The sequence below is a fragment of the Mytilus trossulus genome, chromosome 9 (assembly GCF_036588685.1).
Source record: "Mytilus trossulus isolate FHL-02 chromosome 9, PNRI_Mtr1.1.1.hap1, whole genome shotgun sequence".
Classification (NCBI taxonomy): domain Eukaryota; kingdom Metazoa; phylum Mollusca; class Bivalvia; order Mytilida; family Mytilidae; genus Mytilus; species Mytilus trossulus.
The window spans coordinates 8431242-8448411 of NC_086381.1; the positions used below are offsets into that span (position 1 = coordinate 8431242).

The following is a 17170-nucleotide window of genomic DNA, read 5'->3' on the forward strand; positions in this document are numbered from 1 at the left end:
ACATCGCCGAATAAATTTCATTCCACCTTTTTAATTTGGAAAGGATATAGCTGAAAACTAGCATGATTACTAAGGATTTTCATTACACAAATCGATTCGTTGTTCATTTTTGAACAAATATTTCTTTTTTCCTATATTTACATTTTGTACCAATACACATATGTCTAAAAGAAGACTAAGGTATAATTTTGTTTTCGCATCGTTTTTGTTTTGTTTTGGAGAGCTTGTCATCTTCGGGTATTTCTTATTTGCTTAAGTTTTTTACTACATATACCAACTTTTTTCGTAGTGAAAAAAGGGGAATGATATCTATCTTAAAGGGCAAGTTATAATAGTATGAATTTTAGTTGAATTGGTTCTTTCATATCTGATATTATTTCAATTGTGTAATCGGATCGGTAAAATTCTTGCAGAATAGGAATATTTTCTAAACATGATAAAAACTTTTCCCCTTTGAAAAGGACAACAATAAGTCAATTCGAAATCTACAAAATCAATTACCCTTTAACTTTATTTTGAATCATTAAATCGTCAAGCTTATCATATTGATTGATTTGCGAAATAAGACATTTTTCTTCTGAAAATCGGAAATTGCTGTTTTTAGGGGTGCATGTTTCTGATTCGTAGATTTCGATAAATCTGATGACTGCTTTACAAATTCAAATAGTAAATGAAAATAGTATGTTGGAATAGAAACAGACTGATTAATAAGCAGGACTAAATGATTTGGATTAGTAACATTACCATAAAAGGTAAAGATGGCATATTTTTTATTTTGAAACTTTAGATGTGTTGCATGTGGTCTAAGTATTATTATGTGTTTGAGCGTTATTTAAATATCTTGAAATCTTGTAACTCTAGATGTTAAATGTTAACATCCTCAATAAATTGATACTACATAAAACTAAATAAAAGTTGTAAACTCTTTTCGTTAACATTTTTGATAAGCATTGTTGAAAGCAAATGTAATAACATATCAGATAAACAATATGCGGCAATTTAAAAACGTTATACAGTTTAACCCAGTTTTCTTTAAATGTAGGTAATCGACACAATCAAAAATTACTTTCAAATATATTTGACCTTGGCAATCTTTATGATTAAGATTTTTGTAACTTTGTTTGATGGTGTTTTGGACATCTTGCAACAGTTGATCCCATGCAGTATTCCAAATAAAAAAAAAATCCCACAAATATTGTCAACTCCTAACTTATGAACTCAATGTAAGAAGTGATTTGTTTGATAACCAGATTTGTAAATGAAATAATGAAAATGTTGTTATATTCTATAAGTCTGAATTGACTGTTCACACATTGAAAATGTGCAGTATATTTCATTTTTGTTTTTACAATTGACTTCATACCAAAATGATCTAATAACAAATCTTTCAATATAATTTATACATAATAATAACCATGTTAATACGTCAAGTTTTATATATCTCATTATTAAACATACCTAAATCTATGCCTTGTTTAAAGTTTTAAAAGGGAATAAAAGAGTATAATTGACACGAGTGACAGTATTTAAAAGCCTAACATGCCTTCCTTGTGGGATAGGTATCGAAATAAGTAAATATGACATTTTCTTTACAATACTAAATACTGTATAGATTGCTGACGAGCTAACGATATGCGATGTGGCTGTTGTCATATTAAAATGCTAATCTTCACATTACTATTATTTAAGATCGATCGCAAGGGAGTTGACCATCGGACAACATAATCCGTCTAGTCCAGTTTCAAATGAATATGTCACTTGTAAATAATAATGTTCTAATGCATTGACAAATGACAGGGACGGTAATTATACCAATGTGTTGATTCATTTATTTATAACACAGGGTTTGGCTTTTGTTTCGTTTTGTCTAGATTTCTCTGAACATCGTTATATCTATTTACATATACATATACAAGTTTTTTCCCATGAGAAACGATATATCTGCTTCAAATATTTTAATTATTAAGCTTATTGCCAATTCTTATTAACTTATTGTACATTTACATCAATGGATTTTGTAATTTTTATTGTTAGCATTCTCAACAAGGTAATTCCAGAAATGAATATTGAATTCGTGCTTTTATTTCATATACACACAGCTTTAAGCCATGACATGTAGCAAGATGACCAAGTTGACCTTAAGACCTTTAAATCAATAGCTGCTGTAAAAAAAATATTGTTAGCGTTCTTAATAAGGTAATTCCAGAAATGGGTATCGAACTCATCAATATGTTTTAATTTTGATATACATAAAGCTGTAAGCCATGACATGAAGCCAGATGACCATTTTTATACCTTTAAATCAATGGCTGTTGTATTTTTTATTGTTAGCGTTCTTAATAAGGTAATTCCAGAAATGGGTATCGAACTCATCAATATGTTTTTATTTTGATTTACATACAGCTGTAAGCCATGATTTGGTGCAGAACAACCTTTGGTTTCATAATCCACGCCATTTGGCCTCTTGGTAATAGACGTCTCCTTGATAATCATACCACGCTTCCTTGTATTCAGCAGTAAATATTTGTCCCTTGATACGTTTCCGTGTGTAATAAATCAACGAGAGCAAACCACATTTAAATTATAAAATTATTTAAGGTGCATATTAAAATCTTTTATGACCTTTATATTGGATTCATTTGATTGAATATAAATTATTATAACGGTTAAGTGCTCATTCATTTGTGTTATACCATCCATTAAACTCATCATATATACCAGGATTGAAATTTGAATTTACGACAGTCACTCGTTTTGTCTACAACAGGGATGATGTGATAAAAAGGCCAAATAATGTACGAATTGGAAGAGCATTGCGGAGCAAACATTTTTGCCAAATGCAGCTAAGGTATTCTATTCCTGAGGTTTAAAGAATTATTTCAAAAAGTCAAAGTTTTGTAAACAGTTTATTTATTGTTATGACCATATCAATGATAATTCATTTCAACACATAAGTGCTGACTACTAGGCTGGTGTTTGATACCTGTATATTTAATTGGTGAAGATGGTATATTGAGGTCTTACTTATCCCGATTTTTTTTTATTCAAGCAAACACAATAACACAAACAAAAACATAAAATACTGATCACATAATTATAATGGAAAGAACCGGGTTGATATTTTCTTTACCATCTCTTGATGTTTTGGATAATAAATTTGATAAAACGATATCTGAAGTTACATATGTATCAAAATTCTGCCTTTTCAGTTTGTATTTTTTACCTTAGTTTATTTGTTTTTGTTTAAATAGGACAAAGTTTACAATAACTTGTTACTAAACTAAAGTTAGCTAATAATAATTTATTATTATATTCCGATTATGCGTTTTTAAGGTTTAATACTGAAATAAATATCGAAATAATTTAGTCGTTATATTTTGCTGCTTCACCATGGCTACAATAACTCATGTAGGAGAGATCGATTACGGGGAGGGACTGAATTATTCTTGTAGCCAAATTAGAGAACAGACAAATCAATCGGTCCACCTCCACATTTCCTTTAAAATAATTTTTACAATGTTAAAATTCTAAAACTGTTCTTTATTTACCTATATTTCAGATGACTTTGAAAGTTAATTGTTCTGTAAGGGACGAAACTTTCCATTACAATACATCACTTCGCTTTCAATGTTTGTATTGCTATTATTTTTCATTTGATTCACATATAAAGTGCACATAATGTAATATATTTTGTTTGTGTTTTATTTAGAATAAGCTATTTTCGAAACTGTATCTGACGTCTTGTGTGCACAAATAACTTCATTTTAATACATTTCCTGCAATAGTTCTGCAAATATTTGGACATTAATTCACCTTTGACCATACATAGGTTTTATTTCCCCCTTTATCCCGTCGTTAACATTTATTTTTGCATCTGCCTCAAGTAGAATAAAAATCTATTGCCTGAAATTTGGCATATGATTTTCATTTATTATAACATCATTGCCATGACCGTAATGAACATCATCAAGGAAACATATAAGATCGTTGTTATCAAAATATAAATTAAACTTATGCATGTTCAAACCTATTTAAGTTATCATTGTTTATGGTTATCACGAAAAAAAACAATTGAATTCCAAATTCATGTAAATTAGCGAACAATTGCAACTTGAAACTTTGATTTGATTTTAAAATTATTTGCAAAATAACAGCAGATCTAAGGCTCATATGAACAAATATTCATGTCAAAAGTTTATAATATACTTTCAAGTATTGTTTTTAAGAAATAATTATATCAAAATATATTATTCTTTTTCTTTATAAATATTAACTTCATTTTCTTACTCCTCAAGCGTAGATAGTCTTAATGTTATCTGATCTGCTCATGCCTTCTTCTGTTCGTCTTTTCAGTATCATGGCAGGTTAAATATTTAATCAACTTGGAATTAGAGTCGAAGATTAAAACTTAAAGTGTTTCCCCCAAATGGCGCTGACTTTTAATACTGAACGTTGGCCATGTTAAACATGTTTGTTCTTCATGCTAAAGACCAAGGCCAGTAACATTTACACACGTGAAATTTAACTAACAACCATGCAAATTTGCATTAACAACAGAAAGGGAGACAAGTTTAGTGTTTTTTTCACAACTGACAAAAATGGCTGAGCAGTGAGAAGTTTATGATAAAGTTACAGTCACATTCATTTGAGACTTAGTTTACATTAAACATGTCAATGATGATGCGAACGTTTGAATCGTTTTACCAAATGATGAGTGTTTTGGTTCAGAGAACATGTAATTGTGACAGTGTAATATCAGTACTGTCACAGGTAAAAGTTGTTTTGTAAAGTAAGCTTCCCTGGGGATGCTGTAAGTCAACTTGAAACTTCGATGTGAACTTAAATTTAATGCCAAACTACGGCAGGACATTGTATAGTGTCAACACATGCCGACTGTGCGAGTGCTTTAACTCCGGTCAAGGTTATTAAAACTCCAATAAGTAATGTAAACACATATTGATATCTAAATGAAGTCTTATGCTGTACTTTACTTACTAGTTTTAGGAAATATATTAATTTTAGTAATGAATGAAATGTTCGGTTTATACATTTCAATTGTAAACTTTAATCAACAAAAGGACACTCTTTTGTAACCGTATAAAACTCAGTTACGTTTACCAAATACTTATGATTCAGTTAATTTTACCAAAATGCTTTTTGACAATTGAAATCAACCCCTGAGATCCTTTTTAAAACATTTAGTAATTTTTTGTAAGTTGCGTATTATTGTGCAAAAAAGCAATGATACAATACATAGATATACTTTTTCAAAAACAATGTTTTATGTTATATAAAAAGTCATTCACGTTACATGCTCACATTGTCCATTTGCTAATCGGCTGTCTGCATTTTAATAAGCCAATCTTGTTGAAGTGATAGATTAATATGACATAAGCATATAGATGACAAAAAAGAATATTGCATTTTTAAGGGATAGATAACCATTACATGAGGAAACCGGAAACAGCTACAGATAGGTGTAGACTGAACATTCATCACCAATGTGAACTTTAAATGCACTGTACCAATAAATTCTTTAAAAGCTAATTGTTTTATTGTTTAGTTCGATATGTCTTTAGTTTACTAGTATTTCACAATCTGTATAGTACTTTTGTACGTGGATAAATTATTAAGAGTACACATACACCAGGTTTTTATCATTCCTTCAAAAGTGTTATGTTGACCAACGCTATTTTGTGATCATTTACTGGGTATTGGTTTTACAACTTAACGAATTAAACATGCCTTCCTTTCAGTTAGAAGATTTGACTAATGATTTGCTATGATTTGAAGAAAGTAAGACAGGCGCGTACGAGGCAAAATATTCTAGTCCTTCAAAATCATAGAGCTCAAATACTGTTCATATTGCTCGAACTTAAACCTTTCAGTGTTGCTTTTATTGACTTGTTTTTCTATATAACTTATATTCGCAAATACTGTATTTCGCATTTAGCCGTTTTTAGCCCACTCGTGTTTATTAAATTTCGACATATTTTACACGAAATGATAATTTATTGCCTGTCCTGATCAAAGTATAATGATGGGGATTTTGATAAAAGGACCAATTTAGTATTTACTGTGTGTTTGATATATTTTTGCATCCGGTACAGTCATATTTTAGTCATTTTATTGTCAAGTCTTCCCTCACTTTATTCTCTCAAGCGCTTCAAAAGAAAAATAACAACAATACCGAACAAAAAGGAGTTTTTTAAGGGAAAGTTCTTTAAACAGCCTATTTTTTTTTACTTGATTAAATTTCTTTTGTGATTAAATTTTTTGATGAATTCAATGTTTATTCTGTACTTAAATGTTCTTTCCTGCGCACAACACTTTATATTACAAGGAAGATAGTACATTATAAACAAAATGTACGCTGCAGCGCACAACACTATCTTTACAAAATATAGTTTATAGAAAGTGTCATAAGCCGTTCAAAACATTATAATACAAAATAAACATGGAATTTATTAAAAACTTCACGCACAAGAAATTATACAAAGTCCTTAATTAACAACATCCCATGTTAAACTAATAGCCTGTTTTTTTACTGATGTCAAAACCAAACGCTCCAAGACACCAAATAAGGAGAAAACAACTGTCATATTCCTGAATTGTAATAAATAGTTTAAAAAAATACCAAAAGGCTTACTAGCGTACATTCGTTTCAATACATGAATAGGCTAGATGATCAAACAAGACAGGCGTACTATTGATTGTTTTCGGATACCGTCTGCATATACAAATTACGCGACAATTTGAGTTTGAATTATGATAACAATTTTGCTGAACAAAATATCAATTTTCAAGAGAGAGTGTTTATTTTATCAGGACACATGATTTCTATGTCGTCAGGTTTTTTGTAAACAAAAAAATTATAACAATTATGCTTTTCTTTTCATTTTGAATTTTGCACGAAGTTCTGTAGTTTTGTTATGTTACCTTTTAGTTTTCCGTAAAATTTAAGGTCGATTTGAGGTGAACAAAATAGAATTGATCAAACCACCTTATCTTCGAGTGTCCTTAATTTGTATTACTGTGGATTCATTTATTTTCGTGGAAACCAATTTTCGTGGATTGAGGAAAACTTACATGTTCGTGGATATTTGATTTCGTGTTTTTTTCGAAGTTTGTATACAAGCCATAGGAAAATTTGTCATTCGTTGAACATTTAATTTCGTGGTTCAAATGGTCCCACGAAATCCACGAAAATTGGTATCCAACGAATAATTATGAATCCACAGTATCAAGTATTATAAATATATATATATGAAAGTAACTTGTTGTTTAAATCGACACAACTCAATCTCATTTTCCTAATTATCAAAAACTTAGCAAAAATCATTAGTAACAACAGTTTACCTACGATAAAATCTCAATAATCCGTTAATAAATAAGAACAAAACGAATGGCAATACCATAAACTCAAAACTCTAGAAACGGCAGAGTCCTTCGACTTTATTTGCGTCCTATGCTATGCTTATGAATCCGAACTCAGTAAAAAAAATAATCACAATTGGTTTAGGCAAATTTGAAGTCCGCAGCATAGCGCTGTTATTGCAGTCGCATATCATGATCATGAACGAACTTAACGAAATGATAACGCCACATGTGGAAGACTCCTTAACCAAAAATGGCATATTCATATAAGACCAAAGCACTCACCCAAATGTTTCTTTTAGTGACAGGTCTTTTGAAAGTTTGTTTGATATTTATTTTGGTTTGAATTAATTAAAAACAGATTGTTTAATTTTTACTGCAGTATTTTCAGTAACTGAAATAACGACAAAACGTTAAAGGACACTCAATTTCACAAAACATTCCAAAATTCAAGAAAAATTAAAGCAACACTTAATAAATCTCATGCGTCTTTGCAGCATGTCAGGATTTCCTTCATTAAGAAGGCTCAAAACTGAAATTTGAATGCCAAGGATGTATAAAAAACGAAACAGTCGAACAGCTTCAGTGTACGTAATCAAAATTGATTTTCAAAATAAAGACCCAATCCATAAATACCTGAAGCGTTGTACAAAATAAACATGTAATTTTATCAACGGAAAATGACGAAAAGACATCAACTACAAACCTTACAGTACTCTTCATAAAGAAAAACCAAAGACTTGTGAATTCCGTTGTGGAAAATATAAGTTTAAGTTAGTCACTGTAATAAGTAAGCGTTATTTAGAGTGAAAATAACAAGTCTTTGGTGTCATGAAATAGACTGCACTGTTTTGACTAGACGGCAAGGGAAATGTTAGAATTCAATTAATTTTCCAAAATAATAATCAAATTAATTTTGTACAAACAAAAACGTTTACAAATCGGGCTTAGATCAAAATGACCATTTCAATCTTAATATCATTTACTACTGTAATGATGTAAAAATGTACACAGTAAATCACATTAAACACGACTTAAAATATCGCATTATGAATGGTAACTGTTACTGAAATTTAGCTCAACATTAATAATTTCAGAAACATCTCTAATGGGTTATTGACAAAAACGTCGATCTATTTAAAATTATTTTGAACGTCATAATAATTAATCATTTTGCAATTGCTTATTGTCTGGTTTTGAATGGAATAACTGATGCTTTTTGACATTTCAATGGACAAACAGGAAACAATTTCCTTCCAGAATTGTATGTTAGTGGTCCTGCTTATAATTTTCCGATTTATTACTTAGATAAACGCATGTACCAGTCTGGACAATATCAATGTCCAATTCACAATGATGGTATAACAAAATATTAGTATTGCCAAAACGTCGCGGAAGAAATTTAGATTTAAAAGGAATAATTTCAACATGGTACCATAACGTTTATTTATTGTTACAAATAGCTGAGAATTATTTTTTAAAATTCTTTAATACCAATCAAAATAGCATTCTAGTGTGTGTTAAGGGGTATAATATATTGAACTTAAACAGTCAGCAATGTATCTTTACAAAATGACTCAGTTTGTATTCAGTCTATGGGAGAAGCGAATCGATAAAAACTTTTCTTATATCACATAGCGATATTATCTGTTATCAATTGTAAATATGCAGACATTCCATGCGGAAAATCTTGTTTTCGGCAACGAAAAATTAAGAACATACTGACTTTAAAACTTATTGTTAAAATATAAACAACAATTGAGTCTAAATATATATTCAGAAGTTAGTTAGAAGCAAACTTTTATGTCCGTGAGTTTTATTTCACATTCTAAGTGAGCCGGAGGGAGGTCTTTCTTTGAACAATCCTGGCACCCCGAGGTGTGTTCTACGACAAGAAAAACCTTAAAAAATGCATTATCTGACTTTTATATACTTATATGGAGTTATTTTCTTTCAGAACGACAGGTCATTCTTTTTCAGAATCACCCCGGACGATACCATGTTTCAATGATATATGCTCCAACGCATAAAATAATGACCTGTGTGAGGTCATTATTTTCCTTGATAACATGCAATCTATAACCTACATGTACTTCAAAACTTTATTCGTCTAATAGTTTTTTGTTGCCGATTTGGAAATTTATTTTCTAAAGTTCAATCGATGATAGGTGTAAAAAAACCATCATTGTAGTCCCACATTTTAATTTTAGAAACAAATAACGTGAAGTTTTGTTAATTTATCGTTACAATAAAGAAACATTATCTTATATATGTCAGATGAATTTTAATAAAATTGAGAATGGAAATGGGGAATGTGTCAAAGAGACAACAACCCGACCAAATAAAAAACAACAGCAGAAGGTCACCAACAGGTCTTCAATGTAGCGAGAAATTCCCGCACCCGGAGGCGTCCTTCAGCTGGTCCCTAAACAAAAATATACTAGTTCAGTGATAATGAACGCCATACTAATTTCCAAATTTTACACAAGAAACTGATATAAAAATAATACAAGACTAACAAAGGCCAGAGGCTCCTGACTTGGGGCAGGCGCAAACATGCGGCGGGGTTAAACATGTTTGTGAGATCTCAACCCCCCCCCCCTATACCTCTAACCAATGTAGAAAAATAAACGCATAACAATACGCACATTAAAATTCAGTTCAAGAGAAGCCCGAGTCTGATGTCAGAAGATGTAACCAAAGAAAATAAACAAAATGACAATAATACATAAATAACCAACGACAGACTACTAGCAGTAGACTTTCATAAAATAAATCCAGATTTGATATATTCCTGTGTAAGATTTTGAAAATCTTATTGAGTCAAACTGAATAGGTTGATTGATTTTTGGTTGCTTGTTTAACGTCCAGTGGCAAATATTTCATGCATGTTCTGAACGATACACACTGAAAAGGAAATCATACAGTGACCTACATGTATTTATATTCGTCTTCGTGTCAGTTCTTAACTTTTTAAAATTTATGTATACCTTTTACTTTATCAACTGATCAACTAATAAGATAATATTATATTCTATACAAATATATCATGCTTACAAGGGGTATTTGCCAAAAATACCGGTTGAGAGGTACAAATTTCCAGAGCCGCTAGGCGAGGGAAATTTGATGACCTCGAAACCGGTATTTTTGGCAAATACCCCTTGTAAGCATGATATAATTGTTTGATTCCACCGAATGTTCCACCTCAGAAAGTTTATTTTAATCAGGTATCATATGAAATTTCGAATTGAATGTATAACTTTTGCATACATTCAGTTATATGCTATTTGCGCAGTCAAATTGCATTGACCGTATAAAATGTCTTATAACAAAATTTGTGTACAGTCACTGACTGTATATATATCTACCTTTTTATGATAATAAGCTGGTTCTCGGCTGACTACTTCACTTTGTTTATCAGTTTCAGGGAAGCGTAATACGAGTGGATCCCAGTTTTATGTGATCGGTTGACAATTTTTTTTATTTATGACGTCATTCCCGGAATGTTAACGTCATTCGGTCCAAAATCTATAATGATGCTTTTTATCCTAAATATTTCATCTGGAACCATATAGTTATAATGACCATGAATTTGTCATATTAGAATAAAAATAATTCATGGAGTTATTTTTAGACATGGTATTCCCCGTCTGCCATGGTATTTGCTAGCAAATACCCCGGAACATGGAATTCCCTAATGGCAAATACCCCGGCAGAGAAAAGAAAATCTCAATATATAGAAATTGGTGAAAAATACCATGTTTCTCATCCAATCAAAATACAGCATTATTACATAACATTAATGTAACAAAAAAAAAGGGTCGGGTGCGGAGGGTACATAATCATATCCTGATTATCTTTTAATAAATGTATTGCTATTCAAAAGACAATCTTTCTAAATTTTTTATACGATTCAAGTAAAATTGTTAAAAAAAATAACCACTTTTCCGCGATAGAAATAACATAGCAAATAGGAAAAAAAACATACCCCTCCCCCTTTTTCATAAGCTAAGTGGTACAATAAATAACTTACAATGTGTCTTGTATTTGTCATACACCGTTATCGGATGGTAACGATACATTTGTGTCTTACTGCATGCAGTTACAGTAATATTTTTTATTGTGTCTGTTTTGTTCATGCATCGTTGTAAATTTTTGATGAGACTGTCATACACGTGAGAGGTTTAGCGCTTAAAACCATGTCCATCCACCATTTTCAAAATTTGAAAATGCCAGTACAAATGAAGTTTAATAAACAATGTCGTAATCAAATAAGTATCAAAATTATTGTTCACATCAGGAGCGGATCCAGAAATTTTTATAAGTGAAGGCCCACTGATTGCCTAAGAGGGCCCCCGCTCCAGTCACGTTCAGTGATTACCTATATAAGCAACCAAATATTTTCCCAAACAGGGGGGGGGGTCCCCTGTCTCCCTTAATCTGCCTCTGCACATATATAACATTTAGCAAGTTTTATAATGAACGCACCTAAATAATATATATCTGACATGATCATGGAATACTTTTTTATTGATTACAATGAAACTAACTTGTGACAACGATGAATCATACTGTCCTCGTTCAGATTCATTCGACAGAATCTGACCTGTACTTTTGAATCTTCTTTTTTATACAAATTAGACTGTTTGTTTTTCTGTTTGAATGGTTTAACACTAGTTATTTTTTGGTTCCTATATAGCGTGGTGTTCAATGTGAGCCAAGGCTACGTGTTTAAGGCCCTGCTTTGATCTTTAAAGGTTTACTTGAAACAAATTATTACTTTGATGGAAAGTTGTCTCATTCTGAACTAGCACATTTCTAAAGTTTTAACAGCAATGACAGTTATGACGGTACAAGAACGAATACATCAATAAAAATACTAAATAAAGAGCACTGAACGATCTAAATTTATAAATAAATAAAAGATAAATGCACGTTTCCAACGTCAACAGACATTTACATCTTATTTATTTGTTTTCTAAACATGTTTTTTAGTATTCATTGAAGAAATGAATTTATAACAAGCGATACGGATTGTTTTTTTTTGCACTAAGAAATGTTGGCGTATTTATACAATCGTTTACTAGTCAAAAACGAAAGTCAAATCTCTGTGACAACAATACGTCGGAATGCCCTCACGGTCATCGCGATGTGAAAGAGCATCCACAAGGCGAGTTGATAATGTTCATAGAGGTATCGAATAACCAACGGGAAAAGTCTTTGATATCCGAAAAGAACCGTTCATCTTCTCAATATTGTTTTCTATGTTAATAATAAATACATTTTCTGTTCGACAAGATTTTTGATTTTAGTTGTATCTGTAGTCTGAGGCTACTCAGTTGGTATCTTCAAAGATAGGGACATCAGCATTTGTACATTTTAATTTGTTTGGAATATTTATTTTACCATTTGAATATTCATTGTAATTTGGAGCTGTATTGGATTGGATTGTTTGAATGAATATTTATTTTCTTTTAAGTAATGATATCTTTTGTCTATTTCGATATCACCCATGTGGATAGGTTATAGCAGTGTGACCTCAAGGGCGGATCCAGTCGTTTTCAATAGGGGTTCCAAACCAAGGATAAAGGGAGGGGGTTCAACCATATGTCCCCATTCAAATGCATTGATCGGCAAAAAAAAATGGGGTTATCCAATTCCCTGACCCCACCTCTGGATCCGCCACTGGACCTATATTTGAAACTTATAGGTCGGTATACTATTTACAACCGCATCTAAATTCCGCCATTGCATCATCACTTCAAATAGAATTAGTCGGTTAAACCACGTGATTGAAAACAATAGACTGAACAGGTTGTGAACACTTTCAACTATCAATAGGGCCAAGCAACATTTTCGAAAAGATAAGTTCATGTAAGCGTTATTTTTTTTTACAGATACAAAATTTTAGTGATATTGATCCTCAAACATTTAGCCGAACTATGTTTGTGAATTATGTTTGCGGTTTTCGTGACATGCATTGTCACGCGTTATCGTATTCGTTTTAAATTAGAAAAATAAAGTAGTTGTATCAGAAAAGTATCGCATTCGTACATTTTGTATATTAAAAAAACCATCGCTATGATATATATAAGACAAACATCTCATTGATATAATAAAATATAGCATAAAATTGAGAATGGAAACGGGGAATGTGTCAAAGAGACAACAACCCGACCGTAGAAAAAAAAACAACAGCAGAAGGTCACCAACAGGTCTTTAGTGTAGCGAGGAATTCCCGCACCCGGATGCGTCCTTCAGCTGGCCCCTTAACAAATTTATACTAGTTCAGTGATAATGAACAGTATCTTTGACTTATAGGTGATTTTGGCTTAGCAAACAATTGAGTTCATCTCAACTGCATTCCACTGAATTGTTACATGATATTTATTGAATGTGTATATCTACAAATGATAAATCGTGCATTTAGGTTTCATTTATTCAACAATTCAATTTTCTCGTTTAAATACACCTTGCTTGTAATCACATCAAATAATTCATGGAAATTATACAGCAGACGTATGTCGTGTTAAATGTCACCCCGCTTTAAGAACAGAGTCATTACTTTATCCCTAGAAATCTGCCTTTCTTCGTACAAATGCTAACATTCGTCTGAAATTTCCCACAATGCAACTCGTTGATATAAGACAATATCGCTCGTTGATATGAGAAAAGTTTATTTCGATTCGCTTCTTCCATAGACTGGTATTATGTAAATTAATAACAAATTTGTCATTAAAGTTTAAATGTTGAAACGGTCAGTTGAATAAAATTGTTCGTGCAACTTGTAGATTTTAATCATTTTCCTTTAATGTCGACATGATAGCATTGTTTTCCCTTGTCGAAGTAACATTATACATGTATGAGAAAATTGTAATATTTTCGATTTTTCGACTAGTATACAATTGAAGACAAATGCAGATTTAACAATAAAGAAAAACTAGAACCATCAGAACAAATCCCTTTCAACACTGGCATTAAGAATATCATCTATTCTGAGATTTTCACAACTATCTATCGACCTTTTAGTACTAATTGAACGTCAAATATAAAAAGACAACATTAACAGATTGTCTAAAAACCAGAGTGCAACAATAAGATATTTAATATAGAACAGCCATAATGCAACATGCTATTTTACACGCAAATGGTATAGAATTGGCAACAATTTATTGTCAAACATAAAGGAGCAATCGATTCCATCAAATCAATTACAATATTCAAATAGGAGGCAATTTCATGGAACCCGATTTCTCGCACAATTTAACTCTCAATTGAATTATATTAATTGAAGTTTGTCAAGATCAAAATAAAATAGAAATACATTTTCTTAAACTTACACAGTTAACATCTTACATTTTTTTGAAACTGTATGAGGGAATTACAAATGTTGATTTCATTAGAAACTGATATTTGTAGAAGGTTTATCTACTACAATTGCTTTAATACTAAAGATTTCTAATTTAAACTGATATTTCTTTAGAGCTGACAAAACTGTTACATGAACATCATCCATATTTTAACTGCGCAAAGAATTTCATATGGATATGCTGATAAATATCATATTAAAGATTATGTTTTATCCAGAAAAGTATTTCTGGTACCAACATATCACTGTTCAAAAACCGTTATCTTCATTCATATTGTGTTATTACTATCTCTTCAAGTACTTGAAGTTTCTACTTTTTAACAAGTGTTCGAGTGGTTTAAGCAATAAGACTACTGTGTAACTAGCTGTCAACACTAATGTGGGGTAGAATTCTGCAGGTGTCAGGTGCGCTGTACTCCTATTTTAATTGACTAGAATTTTAAGTTTTCCTACCAAAGTTCGCTGGTTCTTGCAATGCACTGGATTCTCAACCAATAAAAAACTGACCGCTGAAATAGTGCTTAAAGTGGAATATCACCGATAAACCAATATATCCTCTCTAGAAGATATCATCTAAAGATGGATGTTTGTCTGACATTTTATAAATATATATTTTTACAATTTACCCTTCAAGGTATTTTGTTTAAAAGTTTAATATAAAAAAAGCAATCAAAAACAAAATTTAAAGAATAATATTAAAATTAACCTTTTGCATAGACTTATTCTAAAAGGTTATCAATTTAACATTGTAGTACCTTCTTTGAAAAATAATAATGTTTTATTTGTATTAACATTTTTTTTTTTTTGAAAAATTAAATTATTTATTTTTTATTTTATTTGTTATATCACTAGACAATGTTTCGCGTCTTTGAGACAATTTAAGATGGATAATTTAGTGTAGGAGAATATGGTGTATCTTCCCTCTGTGGTTTGCATTACACTAGCTTTCAGAGAACTCTTATTTCATTGTTTGTGTCTATTTTAGTGTGTTAGTTGTTTTAATTTGTTCTTTGTACCGATCTACTGAGTTGAGCAATTACCAACTGATTTTCATAGTTTGTTCCTTTGTTGTTCTGTAACGATACTGTCACAGGTAAGGGGGATGCTGAGCTTTTATTCAACTGTTTAACCCCTTACATTCGTTTTGTACTTGTTCTGAGTCAGGAGCCTGTAAAATCAGTGGTTAATGAAGGTTCATGTCGCCATATTTGCTTTTCGAAATTTTATATTTTATGAAATAGATCATTAGTTTGCTGGTTTGAATAGTTTTACAAGTTCCATGTATGGGCCTTTTATCGCTGAATATACAATAAAGTTTTTTTTCTCAATGTCGTAAATCGTACGATGGCCATCATTTATGGCATACATCCACGCCATTTGAACTCTTGTGGATAATTGTCTCATTGACAATAGTACCACATCTCCTTATGTTTACATACTTGAAATAATAAAAAATAAAGTTAACCATAGAAAATTGAAAAAAAAAAATTTTTTTAATTGAAGCATTTGCAAAATTGAAAATCATTAATTTGTCGTCGAGGGTGTTTTGGCGAATTTTTAGATGTGAACATTTATATACAACCATTGGTGTATCCTCTGTTCAAAAACATCTACGTAGTTTTTTTTTATTTGATCCACAATTTTACCTACATATTATGAAATCTGAAGCGAGATCATATCATAAATGATATTTCAATGTGTGTTTGGGTTTGTTTTATATGTTATAAACGGACGAAATATTAGTCTCAATCACATCTGAATGAAATGTAAAGAGATGCCACCCAATCTATTCCTATAAATATACTGGTATGTTTTAATAAAACAGGGGGGAACGGGAAGTTATTATGGGTACACTATGGAACAGATATAATGGATAACCATGCATTTTAAAGTATACATGTAGAATAATTGGGAAATATTTTGATTGTGTTGTACTTATATTGTAACACAAATATTACCATGTATCAATTTCATGGAATAAGAGTACACTTTATTTTATAAGGAAGACATTTTAATATCTCTAGACAAACACATTAAAACGACATCAGAGGAGTATAAAATCACATAAGGAAGTTGACAGTTATTAAAACTATATATTACAATACGTCAGTTCAATTATTACGCACCACCATACAAAGCACTTGTCAGGTTATGATATTATCACAAATTGGTTACAAAAACGTTGGATTTTGCATATGTAACAACATAAAAAATTGTCTTTCTGATATTGCTGCCCGGGGCATAAAAGTGGTTATTGGTTATTGTGCCCCGATTCTAAATGACGTGACGTCATTGCGTTCTTAATGACAATGACTAACAATGACGATATTTGTTTTGAAAATTCTGAGAATATAGCTTCAATAGCTACTAGTAACGATTTTGCATCAGTTTTTCCAAATTATTGCGTTTGTGTATTACCATATT

General features: G+C 31.1%; 1 long non-coding RNA gene across 1 annotated transcript in view; it reads left to right on the forward strand.

Moving 5' to 3' along the window:
- Positions 1 to 731: 731 nt before the first annotated feature.
- LOC134685062 (uncharacterized) overlaps positions 732 to 17170 on the forward strand; it is an 84916-nt gene continuing 68477 nt past the window's right edge. Inside the window, exon 1 of the long non-coding RNA XR_010101256.1 lies at positions 732 to 752. This is a non-coding gene — a long non-coding RNA (uncharacterized LOC134685062). The remainder of the gene's footprint in view (positions 753 to 17170) is intronic.